This window comes from Mustela nivalis, assembly GCF_964662115.1.
Source record: "Mustela nivalis genome assembly, chromosome: 9".
Classification (NCBI taxonomy): Eukaryota; Metazoa; Chordata; class Mammalia; order Carnivora; family Mustelidae; genus Mustela; species Mustela nivalis.
This window is the reverse complement of record NC_139028.1, coordinates 51505047-51524520: the sequence shown is the minus strand read 5'-3', so window position 1 is coordinate 51524520 and position 19474 is coordinate 51505047. Positions and strand designations below refer to the sequence as shown.

General features: G+C 42.9%; 1 protein-coding gene and 1 long non-coding RNA gene across 4 annotated transcripts in view; one reads left to right on the top strand and one right to left on the bottom strand.

The window, feature by feature from the left end:
* Positions 1-19474, bottom strand: part of ME3 (malic enzyme 3) — a 219662-nt gene that overhangs the window by 39043 nt on the left and 161145 nt on the right. The window lies entirely within an intron of this gene.
* On the top strand, positions 15556-18267 carry LOC309873446. Its single transcript, XR_014316363.1, has 3 exons — positions 15556-16515; positions 17076-17225; positions 17660-18267. It is a non-coding gene; the product is annotated as an uncharacterized lncRNA (long non-coding RNA).

Sequence of the window (19474 nt, the reverse complement as noted above, 5' to 3'; positions counted from 1 at the left end):
GAAACCAAAAAAACAATAGAACAAATCAACGAAACTAGGAGCTGGTTCTTTGAAAGAATTAATAAAATTGATAAACCCCTGGCCCGACTTATCAAAAAGAAAAGAGAAAGGACCCAAATAAATAAAATCATGAATGAAAGAGGAGAGATCACAATCAACACCAAAGAAATACAAACTATTATAAGAACATACTATGAGCAACTCTACGGCAATAAATTTGACAATCTGGAAGAAATGGATGCATTCCTAGAAACATATAAACTACCACAACTGAACCAGGAAGAAATAGAAAGCCTGAACAGACCCATAACCAGTAAGGAGATTGAAACAGTCATTAAAAATCTCCAAACAAACAAAAGCCCAGGGCCAGACGGCTTCCCGGGGGAATTCTACCAAACATTTAAAGAAGAACTAATTCCTATTCTCCTGAAACTGTTCCAAAAAATAGAAATGGAAGGAAAACTTCCAAACTCATTTTATGAAGCCAGCATCACCTTGATCCCAAAACCAGACAAGGATCCCACCAAAAAAGAGAGCTATAGACCGATATCCTTGATGAACACAGATGCGAAAATACTCAACAAAATACTAGCCAATAGGATTCAACAGTACATTAAAAAGATTATTCACCACGACCAAGTGGGATTTATTCCAGGGCTGCAAGGTTGGTTCAACATCTGCAAATCAGTCAATGTGATACAACACATCAATAAAAGAAAGAACAAGAACCATATGATCCTCTCAATAGATGCTGAAAAAGCATTTGACAAAGTACAGCATCCCTTCCTGATCAAAACTCTTCAAAGTGTAGGGATAGAGGGCACATACCTCAATATCATCAAAGCCATCTATGAAAAACCCACCGCAAATATCATTCTCAATGGAGAAAAACTGAAAGCTTTTCCGCTAAGGTCAGGAACACGGCAGGGATGTCCATTATCACCACTGCTATTCAACATAGTACTAGAGGTCCTAGCCTCAGCAATCAGACAACAAAAGGAAATTAAAGGCATCCAAATCGGCAAAGAAGAAGTCAAATTATCACTCTTTGCAGATGATATGATACTATATGTGGAAAACCCAAAAGACTCCACTCCAAAACTGCTAGAACTTATACAGGAATTCAGTAAAGTGTCAGGATATAAAATCAATGCACAGAAATCAGTTGCATTTCTCTACACCAACAGTAAGACAGAAGAAAGAGATATTAAGGAGTCAATCCCATTTACAATTGCATCCAAAACCATAAGATACCTAGGAATAAACCTAACCAAAGAGACACAGAATCTATACTCAGAAAACTATAAAGTACTCATGAAAGAAATTGAGGAAGACACAAAGAAATGGAAAAATGTTCCATGCTCCTGGATTGGAAGAATAAATATTGTGAAAATGTCTATGCTACCTAAAGCAATCTACACATTTAATGCAATTCCTATCAAAGTACCATCCATCTTTTTCAAAGAAATGGAACAAATAATGCTAAAATTTATATGGAACCAGAAAAGACCTCGAATAGCCAAAGGGATATTGAAAAAGAAAGCCAACGTTGGTGGCATCACAATTCCGGACTTCAAGCTCTATTACAAAGCTGTCATCATCAAGACAGCATGGTACTGGCACAAAAACAGACACATAGATCAATGGAACAGAATAGAGAGCCCAGAAATAGACCCTCAAATCTATGGTCAACTCATCTTCGACAAAGCAGGAATCAGTTGCATTTTTATACACCAACAACAAGATGGAAGAAAGAGAAATTAAGGAGTTGATCCTGTTCATAATTGCCCCTATAATCATAAGATACCTAGGAATAAATTTGACCAAAGAGGCAAAGAATCTATACTCAGAAAACTATTAAGTACTCATAAAAGAAATGGAGGAAGACACAAAGAAATGGAAAAATGTTCCATGTTCATGGATTGGAAGAAAAAATGTGAAAATGTCCATGCTACGTAGAGCAATCTACACATTTTAATGCAATCCCTATCAAAATACCATCAATTTTTTGCAAAGAAATGGAACGAATAATCCTAAAATTTATATGGAACCAGAAAAGACTGCAAATAGCCAGAGGAATGTTGAAAAAGAAAGCCAAAGTTGGTGGCCTCACAATTCTAGACTTCAAGCTCTAATACAGAGCTGTAATCATCAAGACAGTAGGGTACTGGCACAAAAACAGACACATACATCAATGGAACAGAATAGAGAACCCAGAAGTGGACCTTCAACTCTATGGTCAATTAATCTTTGACAAAACAGGAAAGAATGTCCAATGGAAAAATGACAGTCTCCTCAACAAATGGTGTTGGGAAAATTGGACAGCCACATGCAGAAGAATGAAACTGGATCATTTCCCTATACCACACACAAAAAATTAGATTCAAAATGCATGAAGGACCTCAATGTGAGACAGGAATCCATTAAAATCCTTGAGGAGAATACAGGCAGCAATCTCTTTGACCTCAGCTTCCTAGAAACATCGCCCAAGGCAAAAAAACAAGGGCAAAAATGAACTTTTGGGACTTTTTCAAGATCAAAAGCTTTTGTCCAACAAAGGAAATAGTCAACAAAAACAAAAGACAACCAACAGAATGGGAGAAGATACTTGCAAATGACCTATCAGATAAAGGGCTAGTATCCAAAAATCTATAAAGAACTTATCAAACTCAACACCCAAAGAGCAAAAAATCCAATCAAGAAGTGGGCAGAGGACATGAACAGACATTTCTGCAAAGAAGACATCCAGCAGGAAATGACAGGTGTTGGTGAGGATGTGGAGAAAGGGGAACCCTCCTACACTGTTGGTGGGAATGTAAGATGGTGCAGATGCTCTGGAAAATAGTATGGAGGTTCCTCAAAAAGTTGAAAATAGAGCTACCTTACAAACCAGCAATTGCAATTCTGGTACAAATGTTGTGACCCAAGGGGCACATGCACCCAAATGTTTATAGAAGCAATGTCCACAATAACCAAACTATGGAAATAACTCAGATGTCCATCAACAGATGGATGGATAAATAAGATTGGTATATAAACACAATGGAATACTATGCAGCCATCAAAACCCTGAAATTTTGCCATTTTCAATGACGTGGATGGATCTAGAGGGTATTATGCTAAGTGAAATAAGTCAATCAGAGAAAGACAATTATATGATTTCACTGATAGGAGGAATTTGAGAAACAAGACAGAGGATTATAGGGAAAGGGAGGGAAAAATGAACCAAGATGAAACCAGAGAGGGACACAAAGCATAAAAGACTCTTAATGTCAGGAAACAAACTGAGGGTTGCTGGAGGGGAGGAGGGTGGGAGAGATGGGGTGATTGGGTGATGGTCATTGGGGAGGGTATGTGCTTTGCTGAGTTTGGTGAATTGTGTTAAGACTGATGAATCATACACCTGTACTCCTGAAACAAATAATATATGTCAATAAAAAAACAAACAAAACAAAATATGGAATCATATTGAAACAAATAAATTCAGCACATTTGGGGGAAAAAGACCACCATAAAACCCCAACATCAGGGGAAAACAAATATTAAGCTCTTGGTACTGCCTGAGAGCCCATATATTTCTTATATACAACTTTCTCTTTTAAGAAAAATTCATTCTCATGATTCTTGTTTTTATTTTTTTTACCTACTTACATTTCAACTAGATGTTTAACACAACATATTCCATAGTAACTTTTTAACTTGAATTTTTTTATACATAAACTTTTTTCTTCATTTATATATATATATATGCTTCAAGGTAGTCCTTTTTCCCTATTCAGTTACATACACACTCATACCAGTTTTAATTTCCCTGTATCTCTGGAAAGTTGAGTACTCCAACATAGATAACAAAATACACCCAGGAAGAACTGAAATACCCTTCCTCACCCACATTGAGGGATTATAACCACCTTTCCATCACCCCCCCCCCTTTTTACTTTGTCTTTTTATTTTTTTTCCTCTTTTGCTGTCTTTCTGTGTGCTTGTTTTTGTTTTTGTACTCTATAAATGTTATTCTTGGGGTTCGTTTTGGCTGGGTTTTTCTTTTTCTTTTGTCAGTCTTTTTGTTTTTGTTTTTTCTTTTTTTTTTTGTACTTTATAAATCTTTCTGTTGGGGCTCATTTTGGCTTTTTGGTTTTTTTTCCTCTTTCTTTCTTTTTTCTTTCTTTTTGGTGGTGACTTCCAATTGTTCTGAAACTTTTCAGGGTGTCCTTTACCTGGATCATAGTTAATATTTTCAACAATACATCCCCTCAACCACCTCTCACCAGAATGACTAGGAAGAGGAATGCCCAATAGAGGAAAAATTCAGAGGCTGTGACCTCTGCCACAGAACTATTGGATATGGACATAAGTAAGATGTCAGAAATAGAATTCAGGGCAACAGTTATCCAGACAGTGGCTAGGTTGGAGAGGACCATTAGTGGGAAAATAGAATCTCTAAGGACAGAAGTGAGAGCTGATCTGTCAGAACTTCAAAATGCTATCAATGAGATTTAATCCAAATACTCTAATAGCTAGGGTAAATGAGGCAGAAGATCGAATTAGTGATCTAAAAGACAAACTGATAGAAAAGAATGATCAGAAGGAGGATCAAAAAGGAAAAAAAAGAGGATCAGAAGGAACAAACAGCTTAGAAGCTGAATTAGTTCATTAATTAATTGTTAATTAATTAGTCAATTAGTTAATCTAATTAATTAATTCTAATTCTTAGAACAGAATTAGAGAAATAAATGATACCATGAAATATTCCAATGTTAGAACAACCGGGATCCCTGAGGGGGTGTAGAGAGAGAAAGGAGTAGAAGATACAGTTGAGCAAATGCTAGCTGAGAATTTCCCTAGTCTGGGGAATGGAACAAATGTTCATGTCCTAGAGGCAGAGAGGATACCCCCTCAAACTCAATGAGAGTAGAAAGAGGGCTAATTGATTGTGATTGTGAAATTCATGAATCATAAATTCAGAAAAATGTTTTAAGGGCAGCTAGGGAGAAGAGATTCCTTACATACAAAGGGAGGAACATCAGAATAATATCAGACTGTCCAAAGAAACCTGGCAAGCCAGAAAGGGATGGCAAGACACATTCAGGACACTAGATGAGAAGAACATGTAGCTAAGAATACTTTATAGGGCAAGCTTGACATTCAGAATGGATGGAGAGATAAAGAGCTTCCAAGACTATCAAAGACTAAAAGAGTACATGACCACCAAGCCAGCACTACAAGAAATATTATGGGGGTTCTATAAAAGAAGAAAGACCCAAGAGTAATAGAGAACAGAAATTTAAGGAGGCAATCTATAGAAACAAGGTCCTCACAGCAACATGATGACAATAAAAACATACCTTTCAAAAATCACTCTCAATGTGAATAGCCTAAGTGCTCCCATAAAGCAGCACAGGGTTGAAGACTGGATAAAAAGGCAGGACCCATCTATATGTTGTCTACAAGAGATACATTTTGAACCTAAAAATATATCCAGACTGAAAGTGAAGGGTTGGAGAACCATCTTTCATGCCACTGGGCCTCAGAAGAAAGCTGGGGGTAGCGATTCTCATATCAGACAAATTAGATTTTAGTTTAAAGACTATAGTTAGAGATGCAGAAGAACACTACATCATTCTTAAAGAGTCTATCCAACAAGAAGATCTAACAGTTGCAAATATTTATGCCCCCAACATGGGAGAAGCCAACTATATAAGCTAACTGTTAATCAGAATAAAGAGACATTTTGATAAGAATACATTAATTCTAGGGGACCTTAACATGCCCTTCTCAGCAGCAGACTGATCTAAGCAGATAATCAACAAAGAAACAAGAGCTTTGAATGACACACTCGGCCAGATGGACCTCATAGATATATACAGAACATTCCACCCTAAAACAACAATACTCATTCTTCTTGAGTGCACATGGAACTTTCTCCAGAATAGACCACATACAGGGTCACAAATCAGGTCTTAACCAATACCAAAAGACTGAGATTATTCCCTGCATATCCTCAGACCACAACGTTTTGAAACTTGAATTCAATCACAAGAAAAAGTTTGGAAGAAATTCAAACACTTGGAAGGTAAATACCTTCAAGGAGAATTTCAGACCAATATCCCTGATGAATATGGATACCAAGATTATCAACAAGAACTGCTCAAGAATATTTGGATCAACCAGGAAATCAAAGAATAACTTGAAAAATTCATGGAAACCAATGAGAATGAAGACACATTGGTCCAAAACCTATGGAATATAGCAAAGGCAGTCCTAAGGGGGAAATACATAGCCATCCAAGTCTCACTCAAAAAAAAAATCCTGAATACAGAAACTCTCTTTACACCCTAAAGAACTGGAGAATCAACAAATTAAGCCTACCCCACACACGAGAAGGAAAATAATTAAGATAAGAGCAGAGATCAATGAGTTAGAAACTAGAGATACAGTAGAAGGCATCAATGAAAGTAGAAGCTGGTTCTTTGAGAGAATTAATAAGATCAATAAACCACTGGCCAGACTAATCCAAAAGAAAAAAGACCCAAGTTAATAAAATTATGAATGAAAGGGGAAGGTTCATGACTAATACCAAAGAAACAGAAACAATCATCAGAAATTATTATCAACATGTACATGCCAATAAGTTAAGCAATCTAGAAGAAATGGATGCATTCCTGGAAACCTAAAATTCCAAGACTGAAACAGGAAGAAATCAATAATCTGAATAGACCAAGAACTAGTAATGAGATTGAAGCAGTGATCAAAAACCTCCCAAAAAACAAGTGTTCAGGACCTGATGGATTCCCTGGGGGAATTCTACCAAGCATTCAAAGAAGAAATAATACCTATTCTTCTGAAGCAGTTTCCAAAAATAGAAACAGAAGTAAAAATGCCAGACTCTTTCTATGAAGCCAGCATTACCTTGATCCCCAAACCAGGCAAAGACTCCATCAAAAAAGGAGAATTTCAGACCAATATCCCTGATGAATATGGATACCAAGATTCTCAACAAGATTCTAGCTAATAGGATCCAACAGCATATTGAAAAAATTATCCACGAAGACCAGGTGGGATTTATCCCTGGAATGCAAAAGTGGCTCAACATTCGCAAATCAATCAATGTGATAGAATAAATTAATAAAAGAAGAGAGAAGAAACACATGGTCCTCTCAATTGATGCAGAAAAAGAATTTGACAAAATACAACATTCTTTCCTGATAAAAACTCTTCAGAGTATAGGGATAGAGGGAACATTCCTCAACTTCATAAAATCCATCTGTGAAAAACCCACAGCGAATATCATTCTCAATGGGGAAAAGCTGGTCTTCCCACTGAGATCAGGAACACGACAAGGATGCCCACTCTCACCACTGTTGTTCAACATAGTATTAGATCTCCTAGCAACAGCAATCAGACAACAAAAAGAAATTAAAGGTATTCAAATTGGCAAAGAAGAAGTCAAATTCTCTCTCTTTGCAGATGACATGATAATTTATGTGGAAAAACCAAGACTCCACCCCCAAATTACTAGAACTCATACAGCAACTCAGTAATGTGGCAGGATACACAATCAATGCACAGAAATCAGCTGATTCTAAGAATGAAAGTGTAGAAAGGGAAATTAGAGATTCAATTCCATTCAAAATAGCACCAAAACCCATAAGACACTTTGGAATAAATCTAACCAAAGAGGTAAAGGATCTATATGAGGAACTCTAGAACACTTAGGAAAGAAATGGATGAAGACACAAAAATATGGAAAAACTCATGGGTCCATGCTCACGGACATAAGAATAAACATTGTTAAAAAGCAATCTATACTTTCAATGTCATCTCAATCAGAATACCATTGGCATTTTTCCAAAGTGCTAGAACAAATTATCCTAAAATTCGTAGGGTACAGAGAAGACCCTGAATAGCCAAGGAAATGGGAAAGAAGAAAAACAAATCTGGGGGCATCACATTGCCTGATTCCAAGCTTTATTACAAAGCTTTGATCACCAAGATAGCATGGTATTGGCACAAAACCAGACACATAGACCAGTGGAATAGAACAGAGAGCCCAGGTATGGACCCTCAACTCTATGGTCAAATAATCTTCAACAAAGCAGGAAAAAAATATCCAGTGGAAAAAGGCAGTCTTTTCAATAAATGGTGTTGGGAAATTTGGCAGGTATATACAGAAGAATTAAACTCAGCTATTCTCTTACACCATACACAAATACAAACTCAAAATGGATGAAAGACCTCAATGTGAGACAGGAATCCATCAAAATCCTAGAGGAGTAACCTCTTCGACACTGGCCACAGCAACTTCTTTCAAGACACGTCTCCAAAGGCAAGGGAAACAAAAGTGAAAATGAACTTTTGGGACTCCATCAAGATAAAAAATCTGCACAGCAAAGGAAAGAGTCAACAAACCAAAGAGGCAACCCATGGAATGGGAGAAGATATTGCAACTGACACTACAGACAAAGAACTGATATCCAAGATCTATAAAGAACTCCTCAAACTCAACAGCCAAAAAACAAATTATCAAGTCAAAAAATGGGCAGAAGACATGAACAGACACTTCTCCAATGAAGACATACAAATGGCTAGTAGACACATGAAAAAATGTTCATCATCACTAGCCATCAGGGAGATTCAAATCAAAACCACATTGAATACCACCTTACACCAGTTAGAATGGCCAAAATTGGGGCGCCTGGGTGGCTCAGTGGGTTAAGCCGCTGCCTTCGGCTCAGGTCATGATCTCGGGGTCCTGGGATCGAGTCCCGCATCGAGCTCTCTGCTCAGCAGGGAGCCTGCTTCCTCCTCTCTCTCTCTCTGCCTCTCTGCCCACTTGTGATTTCTCTCTGTCAAATAAATAAATAAAATCTTAAAAAAAAAAAAAAGAAGAATGGCCAAAATTAACAAGACAGTAAACAACATGTTTTGGAGAGAATGTGGAGAAAGGGGAACGCTCTTACAATGTTGGTGGGAATGTAAGTTGGTGCAGCCACTTTGGAAAACTAGTGTGGATATTCCTTAAGAAATTAAAAATAGAGCTTCCCTATGACCCTGCAACTGCACTACTGGGTATTTACCCTGAAGGTACAGATGTAGTGATCAGAAGGGCTATATGTTCCACAATAGCCAAACTATGGAAAGAACCTAGATGTCCAGCAACAGATGAATGGATAAAGAAGATGTGGTATATATACACACTGGAATACTATGCAGCCATCAAAAGAAATGAAATCTTGCCATTTGTGACAACATGGATGGAACTAGAGGGTATTATGCTTAGCAAAATAAGTCAATAAGAGAAAGACAACTATCATATGATCTCCCTGATATGAGGAAGTGGTGATGCAACAAGGGGGGGTGCTTGGGGGGTAGGAAAAGAATAAATGAAACAAGATGGGATCAGGAGGGAGACAAACTATAAGAGACTCTTAATGTCACAAAACAAAATGAGGGGGGTTGGTGGGGAGGGGAGTAGGGAGAGGTGGTGGGGTTATGGACAGTGGAGAGGGTATGTGCTATGATGAGTGCTGTCAACTGTGTAAACCTGGCAATTCACAGACCTGTACCCCTGGAGCTAATAATACATTATGTGTTTATTAAAAAAATAAAAAATAAAAAGTCACTTTGGCTTAAAAAAAAAAAGAAAAAAAAAAAGAAAAAAAAAAGAAAAAAAAAAAAAAAGAAGGGCTATATGTATCCCAATGTTCATAGCAGCAATGTCCACAAGAGCCAATCTGTGGAAAGAGCCGAGATGCCCTTCAACAGATGAATGGATAAAGAAGATGTGGTCCATATATACTATGGAGTATTATGCCTCCATCAGAAAGGATGAATACCCAACTTTTGTATCGACATGGATGGGACTGGAGATTGTGCTGAGTGAAATAAGTCAAGCAGAAAGCCAATTATCATATGGTTTCACTTACTTATGGAACATAAGGAATAACATGGAGGGCATTAGGAGAAGGAAAGGAAAAGTGAAGGGAGGAGAAATCGGAGGGGAAGACAAACCATGGGAGACTGTGGACTCCGAGAAACAAACTGAGTGTTTTAGAGGGGAGGGGGGTATGTGGAGGGGTGAGCCCAGTGGTAGGTATTAAGTAGGGCACAGATTGCAGGGAGCACTGGGTGTTATACACAAACAATGAATCATGGAACACTACATCAAAAGCTAATGATGCACTGTATGGTGACTAACATAACATAATAAAAAAAAGTTAATTATAATTGCCTTACATGTTCATTAAGATACAACTATTAACAACAGTAATAAAAATTGCTAAACTTTACCAAGTGCTTCTTACTGGCTGGGCTTCATGCTGAGCTATTTATATACATTATTTCAATTAATCTTCACATGACCTTATGCAGTAGGTGCCCTTCCAGAGAGGGAGTCCTGAGCTACCCATGTGAGGCTCTTTGCCCAGGGGTTACTTACTCTCCTGCAGTTGGAAAGTAGTGGAGCTGGAATCTGAATCCAGCTCTGACTCCAGCGCTTATCTTAATAGCAGTGTTACTGCTTCAACTTATCCCTAACTTAATGGCAATATGATTTTGTAAAAGATACAGCTAAACAGGTGACAGAGCTGGCTTTCTTTCTCCATCGGGAAAGACAGGGCCATGTGGTGAGAAGAAAACACCAAACCAGGAGACAGGCAAACTGTGCTCACTCTCTGTCTCTGACATAAACTCTGAGTCTTGGGTGAGTCCTCCTCTCCGTCTGGGTCTCAGTTTCCCTCCCTGAGAGTGAGGAGTTGTAGAGGAGCTACTCAGGGGATAGCTGGAGTAGATACACTATGAGCTTCATGCATATTTTTTTCCTGCAAGTCTGAAGTAGGGAGGTTTGACCACTGTCAGGAAGAGCGACATGTGGCAGGAACCCATCTGAAGAGGGAGTATTTTCAAGTCAGCTTAGAGCGGAGACACAGCAGACCAGCTGAGCTCGTAGGGCAGAGGCAGGCCCCCTCTGGGTAGGACAGCAGCACAGAGGAGCCCCTAGGAAGGGACCTGCTCAGGTGTGCGACTCTGGGCTTGGGGCAGTTTCCTGATTTTACTGCTAGCAGCATTCGGCTGACCTTTCTTCTTTCCTGCCTGAAGCTACCTGTCACCAGGGAGGCCCCTGCTTCTCTGTCTCCTTCTGCACTTCTGAACTCTTCAACCCAAAGCCCTGGCGGGTGCTCAGGGTTACCTGGTGCTTCTGCACTGGAGAACCGCTGTCCTGGCGGAAGAGGCCCCACTCCAAACCGGCGCAGAGCTGCCCAGACTTTTCCACCCTGCTGGGGACTCAGCTGGGAAATGGCCTTGGAGCTGCCAGGGAAGGCATTTCATGGCCAGGGTTCCCTTAAAGACACAGGGCCGATGGGTGGCTGGTGAGTAATTGTTCCCCTCAGTGCTCAGGCATGAGGAAGCCTGCAAATGGCGACCTGTGTCCGGGACAGCTGGGTATGACACTGTGACAAGACACAGACTGGCACTAACAGAGCTGGGTACCTGCCACCTGCCTAGGATGAGGAGATTCTAACGTAGATGTTCTGCCCAACCCCCGAGCAAGTGGGGTGTTGCGTGAAGGACACTGTGTGAGCAAAACATTCCTGGTGCTGCAGACCTGGTTTCTCTGTTCCATAGGTCAGGACCTGCCATTTTTTCAAACACCTGGATCTAACCTCTTTCAGGCCTGAACAAACACAAGGGACCTGGGAGGAGCAGGTGAATTTGCTCAGCCTGTCTCCAAACCAAATGACCAAAAGCAACATTCCTATTTTCAGGGGAGGCCAGTCTGGTCCCTCAACACAACCCCCCACCCTCCCACAGATTCTCACAGCAGAGTGCTCAGTGAGAACATCAGTTGTCATCGGTGGAAAGCTATTTCTTTGATTTATCTTTTCCTCCCAGGAACTAGAGCTGACAGAATCATGAAAGCTCTTGGACTTTTTTTTTTTTTTTAAATGTATTCCATTAAGCCCTAGTTCCTCGAGATATTCCCAGAAAGTTTCTGTGGCTTAATGTATTTGAGAAACTCTGAATATTACATGTAACATATGCAATATATTTTGAAGGCTCTGAAAAGTCCTGCATTAGGAAACCTGTTAAACCTAGCGTTCTTTATACTTCTTTGACTTTACCTTCTGTGTCCCACCCTCCCCACCTATGGCAGAGCACATTGTGACAGACACAACTCTCCACAGAAAGAATTTTGTACCATAGGGGTCTGGGTGAATTCAGAGCAAGGCCATCTCTCCTTGGGGTTACTGCAACTGCCTCTTCTGGCCAGGATCCTACAATAATAATCTTATCTCCTCCAGGTTTATTCCCCTTCCCCCAATCCATCTTTCTAAACACAAATCTGTGCAGCTCATTTATTTTCTGAAAATCCATACAGGGCTCCCACTGCCTTTAGGATTATGTCCAAAAACCTTGGCTGGTACTCACTTTGGCCCCAACCTTAATGCCCAACCCCTGCCCATCCCATGTCTTCCCCTACCCCGGACACATCCTGCTGTCTCCCAAATATCATGGGTCCTTGCATAGCTCTGTGTTTTTATTCAAGGGTCTAGAAGGCCCCCTTTCACCCAGGCCAACTCCTACTCAAACTGAAAGGTCCAGCTTAAATGTCACCTCTTATAGGAAGGCTTCCCTGTGCCATTGCTTTCCCTACCCTCAGGGTAGTACTGATTCTTTTCTTCCCTGGACTGCCGGGACACTCTGGGTATATCTTTATCATAGCATATATCACCTTGTGTTACAATTCAATTATTTTTTCTAGAGAGAGAGAACACATGTATACAAATGGGGGGTGGGTAGGGAAAGGCACAGGAAGAGGCAGAGAGAGAATCTTAAGTGGGCTCTGTACTTGGCATGACCCACGACCCGAGATCATGATCTGAGCTGAAATCAAGAGTCAGACTCTTAACCAATGGACCCTCTCAGGTGCCCCTCTGTTTCAATTATTAAAGAAACGTATTCAGCAGAATATCCCCTTTGTCCCAGGATCTATCCTAGGCATGACCTAAAAATCCAGTCCAGCAAACATGTCTAAGTGTCCACTGTGAACAAGGGACCACCTTACTTGCAAGATCACAAAGGCAAATACAAGAACCTCAGTCTGATGGGAACCCAAGAAAATAAAGAAGCTATCGTAACCTACTGTAGCCAGGGTAATAATAAAGGTATGTGCTAGGTATGTGGGAGGTCCTGAAGGGAGCAGGCAGCTCTGTGGGGGGCGGGGGGTGGCGAGGGGCAGTGAGGGTTTCACAGGTGTGGCCTGAAGGAAGAGCAGGGGTTCATGGGAAGGCTGTGTGGGTGGGGGAGGAAGAAAGGCATCTCAGGCAGGAGGAATAACATGTGCGTGTAGGATAAGAATAGGGGGCCTTCCAGCAGCTGCAGGAAAATACACAGAGCTAAAGCTTGGGTGGAGGGTGGGGAGAAAGGGGGAGCAGCCGGGGGAGACTGCCTGGGTACAGGCCTGTGTAAAGAGCCTAGACAGTCTGGAGGGCAGTGGGCCCCACTAAGGGGCTGGAGGCAAGAAAGTGCATGTGTTTTAGGGAGTTCGTTGTCACAGTACAGTGGAAGACGGGGTGGACAGCTGGGAGGACAAACCAGAGGCAAGAAGACAGGTCCACTCCTGCGAGAGACCATGAAGTCTTCCTGGAGCCAGGCAGCGCGGTCAGCGCGGGACAGAAGGCGCAGGCTACACGGTGTGAAGGAGAACTGGCAGAGTGTCAGGGAGTGGAAAGAACTTTGGGATCAATGGGTCTGGCTCCATTGTACAATAAATGTGTGACCTTAGGCAAGTTATTTAATCGAAATTTCAGTCTTCACTGATGAGAGATCGAGCTAACGATACCTCTTTTGCAGTCCTGTTAGAATCGAGTAAGATAATGTGTATAAAGTGTAGCATGCCATAGGCGCGGTGTGCAGGGAGGGGATGGTTTTTAACGGCAGGGATGCGTTAACAGGCCAGGTGCAGAAGATGAAGGAGAACGGGGAGCCCAGGCTGGGGGACAGGGATGTGCACTGCTCACTGAGGTTGGGGATAGAGAAAGACTAGCAAACTTACTTGGTGAGACAAGCTTGGTACATGTGGATTGAGTCTGAGGCGCTGGGATGTCTAAGTGGACGTGTTCCCAAAGCAGTAGGCGCTCCATGAGGCTCCGTGGACAGGAGCATGAAGTTCAGGGCCTTGTGACCAGTCAGAGTCATGGGACTGGATGAGGGTCTCAGGCAGAGCACGTGCAGTGTGCAGGAAGCAGGGTCAAGGACAGAGTCCTGGGATGCATGTATGTCCAAGGAGCAGAGGGAAAGAGAGTCCAGCAAAAGAAAGCCCACAGGGAAGCCAGTGGGGTAGATGGTGGGCCAGCAGAGCAGCTGTTACAGGAGCCACATGATGGGCTATGGTCAGGAATGTCAGATGCTGCTGGGACGTCAAGTGAAAAGGACATCTGAAAGTATCTATGGAGGCTGGTGTTTAGATGATCACCGCGATCACCTTTTCCAAACTACATTCAGTAGAGTGGTGTGGTGGGGGAAACCATGCTGTAGGGGGTTAAAGGGTAAATGGAAGGGGAAGAAAAGCCAGTGATTATCAGTTTCAAGACGCTTGGCTATGAAGTAGGGGTGAGTGCCATTGGGGGATAAGGGACTGAAGGATGGATTCATTTTTGAGACGGGGTGTGCCTATAAGGTAAAGGAGCTAGTGGAGAAGAGAGGTGAGAGAAGCAGGGTTGGGGGAGATCCCAGGGAAATGGGGGAGGTGGGAACCAGTTAGAGCGTGATGAAGACATGGTCCCTCCCTCTGGGACCCCGCCGTCGTGGAGGGGTGGATATGAAGCCCTTACACCACAGCTCCACCCCAATGTGCACAAGGGAGTGACTCATTCTGCTAGGGGGTGGGTTGGGAAGGGAACCACAAGCATAGTGGGAAACTATTCTGTAGGCGAGGAAATTGGAAACCACGGAGTGGAGAAAGTGGGAATACTGAGCCTGAAAAAGAGAAAGCCAAGTAGAATGAGGCATCATGATTATCTTCAAAGACATGAAGAACTGCTCTGTTCTGTGGACAAGGAGTAAAGTAGACTTATTTTATGTGGCCTTGGGGGAAAAAGCAGAGCCAACAGTTGGGGATTGGAAGGACCAACATTTCAATGCTCTCTACGGCACAGAGTTCAAATACAGAACCACTCAGCTAGGTCAGGGGACAGAGGCTACCAGTCGCTGGAAGTGATGCTGTGGTCACTGGAAGTTGGCGACTGGAAAGTGTGGTCCTTTTCACTTGGCACGGAAGTTGTAGAAGGGATTCCAGCCAGGAGGTGAGGGTGGACCTCGAGGCCCTTCCCTTCCTAGGTCCAGCCCTGGGAGATCCCCCTGATGTGCTGGGCTCTGGCAGCCAGACTGGCTGGCTCCTGTGGCTGGTGTTCTGGCCCGATGGGGAAAACTCCCATTGAGTAACAAGACAGTTACAGGAAGCAGCGACTTCTAAGCAAAAGGACCAGAATAATGTGGCCGTTCCTCAGTCACTGCTCTGACGGCCACCCCTGGCCAGACAGAAAACACTTCAGGAACAGTTTGGATTTCCTCCTCAACTTCCCAGCTTGTCTGAGCTCCTGGGCATGCATGCAAATGGGAACAGAAATCCCAGTGCTAGGAAGAGGATGGCGGCCAGTCTGCTGACCCCTTGGCCTCTCAAAGGTCAGAGGTCAGCACTGGGTTTCTCCTCCAGGACACAGCATCGTCACTCCTCAACCCTCTGCTTGTGCTTTAAAGCCTGTGCATGTTTCCTAGCCACCAACCTGCTGGCTGGCTCGGGGTGTCAGCATTTACACCGGCTCTGATCTGCCCAGACGCTGTACATCTGAGTTGTCATAAAGCCACGGAGATCACACGAACCTTCTCTGACCAGCGTGGCCTGTTGTGATCGCTCTCTTCAGGTGGACGACTACCACATCCGTCACATCTCCAACCTCCTTAGCGTCTCAACTGCCCCTCCCCCACAGACCTGGCTAAATTTTACCTTGACTGGCTGGACTGGGGGGAGGACAATAAGGTTGGAAATCCTGGTCCCGTGTGTTGGGCTTTCAGGACAGCAGAGAGCCACCGCGCCGGGGGGTGGGGGAGCGAGGAGAAAAGGAACCATTTGGCTAGGTCAGGGGACAGATTAGATCAAAACAGCATGGGGCAGTGTCCTTGAGAGAAGGGAGTGGTTTTATTTGCCCCTGTGGGACACAAAAGCTGAAGAAGGAGCTCTCAGTGACTTCCTTTTCTGGCCTCCTGCTCTGGGCAAACAAGCATGCCCAGTGCCCTCTACCTGCCCGGCCCAGTCGGTGCTGGGAAAGAATGGAAGCATGAATGACCAAAGGCAGAGGACAGCCCCTTCGCCGAGCGCCCCGCCGCGCACATCCGTAAGACAACAGCTCCCCTTGGAGCCACACGCTGTTCCTCCAGAGGCCACAGCAGCAGAGTAGCCTTGGATCACCTCCGTTCAGGCTGCTGCCTTTACCGGCGCTGCTCAGGTTAACGCAGGTGGGACTTCCCAGCCAGGCAGGGAGAGCCGGGGGGCGGGGTGGGGTGTTGTAAACTGCCTCAGGTTTCGGACTCACATGGGTTTGGGGCAAGTCCAAACTCTTGTAATTTCTAGCTGGGTGATTTTGGACAAGTTACTTAACCTTTTGAACCGGAGTTTCTTTATCTCTAAGGGCACTGTAATAATTAAAGCCCCCAGCACAGAGTGGGTGCTCTGTAAAAGTGAGTGGCCAGCTCCTTTTCTGGGAAGAAGGCCATGACTTTTAAATCTCACCCAATGTCCCAAGCCCTTGGACCACTGCATTCCCCCGGCCACCCTGATCAATGCTGCCGGCAGGGCCCTTGGCCAGGCGCATGCTAGAGCTACACAAACTCAAGGGAGAGATTTCTTTTTTTTCCCTAGTCGATTATAAACTCCTTGAGATAAAGTCTATTTCTGACTTCTCACTGTGTTGAATAAATATCTGTCCTCTGAATGAACGCAAATATAGTTAAACACATGAATGAAGAAATAAACAAAAGCTAATTAGAACAACTTTCTGATAATTTTTTGTGTCCAGAATACAATGTCAGGAAGCAGGACTTCTCCAGGACAGGTCTACTCTGTATTGGCCACCCTCCGGGGCACAGAGAAAACACATGATACATACAGGCTGAAAGAAAGCTTGGAAGCAATTTCAGGAATTATGCGATCCAGAGCAAGCAACTGGGTAGGTTCCCCTTGACTTCCCACCGCCTTTATCATTATCTGGCTATGGGGAAATAATTTTCTTCCTGGGTCTCAGTTCCCCCACCTGTAAAGAGACAGAGTTGGGTCAGGTGAACCGGCTGTTTCTTGCTCTGGTAGTCTAAGATTGTGAGATGACAGTCCTAGGGAGGCCTGGGTGGGAAAATTAGGTAAGACATAGCTCGATCAGCAGGAGGTGTTCCTAAAATTCAGTATATACATGAAAATACTGAGTAGTGACGGTCTCTGCTAAGAGGGCTCAGAATGGGAACACTTCCTTGAAACCTTCTCATCAAGGCTGGGAGTGAACCTCATGCTCTTTACAAGCTCTTAAAATTAAAATCTTGAAACTTTCTTTGTAGTCTGGATGCCACAAGCTTAGGGGTTTTTCTTTGTTTACCATTTAAAAACCACCAGGAGAAGCCTAGAGCCAGAAATCCTCAGCTCTTCCTGTTGGGGATGACTGCATAGAGGTCGGCTTGCAGTTTCTGAAAGGACTTGGAGGGGCCGCCCAGCTCTGGTGAGTGATGGGGTAACAGGACCACCTGCTGTTTGGTGATTAAAGAGGGAAGAACCAAGAAGGGCCAGCTCATCAACCCAGGTGCTGGAGAATTTTCCCATCACAAAAAAGAAATGATAATTACATGATGTGACAGAGGTGTTCGCTAAGCCTGCAGTGATCATCATATTGCGATATATTTATCAATTCCGGTCACACACCATAAATTTACACAGGATTCTATGTCAATTATATCTCAATAAAAATAAAAAGCAAACAACAAAGATGGTGTTTCCCTCACTGCCGACAGCTGCGGAGTTTTGAAAATGGGAGTTGACAGCTGATTCCTCCAGAGCTCCCCTTGTGGTGAAGATGGGCGGGGCACTAACCCTGCCCTCGAACAAGCTGGGAAGAGTATGCTAAGTAGGATAGTTTCCAAAAGACCTTCCCCCCATTTATCTTCCTTGTTTATTGTATCAAGAAGCTGTCTGGAGTATGTTGGACTGTCTTTCACGTAAAAGAACAGAAACAGAAAGTATCCAAAGGAGAGGGTGGGTTCTGGAGTTTGACTACCTCCTTTCATAGCTTGGTCAATCATTAACCAGAGGCGTGACCTTGGTCAAGCTCTCCAACCTTTCCATGCCTCAGTTTCCTCATCTGTAAATTGTGCATTCATTCAACAAGTGTTTATTGAAAATCCATAGCACACTCAGCATTGTTATGGGTGCTTGAGATGTAACAGTGAACGGAACAGTCAAAGATCCCTCCCTGCAACTTCTATTTTAGTGGCACAGGATAAAAATTATCTACTAAATAGGATTAGCATATTAAATGACATAATGTATGCGAACTGCTTTGTTGTTTACAGGAGCCTAGGTTAGCCCAGCACTGAATTCACCAGAGGGAGATGGGGTGGGATTGTTTTGTTTTGTTTGTTTTTTTAAGACAAAGAACTATTTCTGGGAAGGAATTGATGCTTAACTCATTATAAAAAAATTCATTATTTTTTCTAGTCACAAAAGAGATGCTAGTGCACAATCAAATGATATAGAAATGAATGGCTTGGGAAGCAAAAATTCTAGGCAACTTCATCCTTTAACTACAGGCACTGTTACCAGCTCGGTGTAGATGCATCCAGATACTTTCTTCTTTATAGACCTTATTTTGATGAAATCTTTTGTTTTTCAGAGTTTTCCAGTTATCTAACTTTATCAAAAAACAACCTACTAACCTAATAAAATACTTGTGGCAGAATAAGAAGAAACCGTGTGTGTTTGCGTGTGTGTGTATGAACGAACAAGACACAGAGAAAGAGAGACAAAGAGAAAGTGAGAGGAATGGACTACGCCATGGGATGGTTTGGAATGAGGAGGCTTGGACCTGGGACCTCCAGTCTTATCCACTCTTTCTTTCCCTTGAGAAATGCTGTGTCATCAGTAGCAGCTTAGAAAAATCTTCCCTAAGTGGCGCCTGGGTGGCTCACTGGGTTAAGTGTCTGACTCTTGATTTCGGCTCAGGTCATGATCTCAGGGTCGTGAGGTTGAGTCCATGTCAGGCTCCCTGCTTGGTGCAGAGTCTGCTTGAAGATGCTTTCTCTCTGGCCCCCCACCACTCTCTCTCTCAAATAAATAAATAAATCTTCAAAGAAAGAAAGAGAATGAATCTTTCCTGATAAAACACCTTCGTGTCCCATTTCATTTCTGGATAATCAGGCAGAAGAATGGAATGAAACG